Raw genomic sequence first — 2154 nt, 5'->3', positions numbered from 1 at the left:
TATTATTACAACTTATATATAAGTGTGTAAGTATATTTAATCTTTAACTTGATTCAGACACAAAACTGCGGCCATTTTGGAGCTCGGCCTTGAAAACTTTTAGTCGAAAGAATCGATCCTAGTACTTATTTTTTAAATCCTGGTACTTATTCTATCAGTCCCTTGCAAAGTTGTGAAGACGAAGTTATGAAGACATAAATACGCTAACACCAGTTGTTAAGCGGCAATGGAGGATAAATACAGACTCAAAAACACACATATATAGACATATATGTATATATACAATAGGAGTCTTTCAGTTTCCAACGCCCACATCTCAGAAGGCTTTTGTCAATCTGAGTCCATAATAAGAGACACGTACCGAAGGCGTCATGCAGTGGGACTGAACTCAGAAGTATGTGGTTGGGAAGCAAACTTCTTACCACACAGCCACGCCAATGCCTAGGCACATTGTCCTGGTCGGCGAGACACTTAAAGAATACGAAGCGGTAACGGGAGCGAAAATTAACCCGGAAAAGTCAATGGGTTTGAGGCTCGGCACCTGGAGAAACAAGCCCATGCCGTCCAACAGTATCTCCATCATGGGACACTGGACCGACGGACCGCTCAAATTGCTCGGGGTCTGGTTCGGACCAGACCTCCAAATGGAGAAGATTTGGGATAAGATAATGAGTAGGGTGGCCACTCCCACCCAGCAATGGGCCGAGAGGAAGCTATCCCTAAAAGGTCGGGCTGAGGTGGCGAACGCGCACATCGTTTCCGTCATCTATTACCATCTGACCGTCGTGCCTTGTCCCGACCCTACCTTCACCAAGCTGGAACGCATACTCTTCCGGTTTTTTGTTGAAGGGAAGCGTTCTGATGGTTAGGCGATCTATTTGCTGTTAACACCAGCTAAATGGAGAGTTGGGTATGCCTTGGTTGATGATGCGCAGACATGTGCTGAGACTGCGACATCTCCAGCGCTTCATAGACGACGGTGAACAGGTGTGGTCGCCATTTGTGAGAAGCGCTTTCCCGTAACTCGTCTCTTTGGCCGAACTGCAGTCATGGATCAAACAAAATCAGAGACTAAGCGAATGGCACCGCGATTGTCGATATGCTCTCGAGCAACTCTGCCGTCTGGGACCAAACTTGTGTAACTCTACTTCCACAAAAACGTTCTATAGAAGATTAGTGGGGGTGGGGGATGACGACGTTCTTGGAGAGAATCTGGGCGTCGACGAGGAACACCTGACCCACCTCTTCAGGACCACTTTCGGGCCGGGACCTATGGACAATCACCAGAGATCCCTGGCAGTGCTATCGGGAAGCATTGCCCGTTCGAGATAAGCTCTACAGACACGGTTCAAGAAACACCGGACCGACCTGCCCGAGGTGTGGTCAGAGCGACGAAACCGTTCTGCACGCACTCGTGCAGTGTTCAACCATTTCAGACCTGTGGGCTTATGTCAAACAGCTGTTGTCACGTGTAGGGCGAATTCGGTTATCGGCCGAGTCTATCGTGAATATTGCCCCGCCACATTCCTTTAACCGAGAAGGCAAGGCAGTTTTCATTGTACTGGTGGCCATGGTGAAAGAATGTGCGAGGTGGACACGTGCGAAAGGTTTAGAGACAGACAGTTTCCTCTCTGGCCAACCTCTCATCAACTTCTTCAAGTATCACTTGAAGAAGAAGTTGAGAATAGAGAGGGAAGCTTTGTCTCATAAAAGTTTCAATAAAAGGTGGGTGAATGTAGCAAAGATGGTACACGTGAATGACGAAACCACTTTGAGCATAATCCTGTAAATCTAAAAGAGAGAGGGAGCACTTTGCTCTCATGTGCTTCTTTCCCTGCCTGAGGTTACTGTGGTCTTTTTCGTAGGCTTTTCTTTCCACGGATAAACCTAATCTGTATTACAGTTTTACTCCCCCTTTTGGGAACTCTATTATAAACGGAACGTTGTTATTTCGCTGTTTACACGTCCCAAATGCTTTCGATCCCTTTTGATCGTATTTTCTTTTCTCTTTCGAAAAGAAAAGTTCTACGTTGTATTATCCCCTCTATGTTCGACCCTGCGTGGCTAATACATAAATCAATCAATCAGTCAATCAATCAATCAATCAATCAATCTATCTATCTATCTATCTATCTATCTATCTATCTATCTCTC

Source organism: Octopus bimaculoides, chromosome 4, assembly GCF_001194135.2.
Source record: "Octopus bimaculoides isolate UCB-OBI-ISO-001 chromosome 4, ASM119413v2, whole genome shotgun sequence".
In the NCBI taxonomy this organism is placed as follows: domain Eukaryota; kingdom Metazoa; phylum Mollusca; class Cephalopoda; order Octopoda; family Octopodidae; genus Octopus; species Octopus bimaculoides.
Note: the sequence above shows the minus strand (reverse complement) of the source record.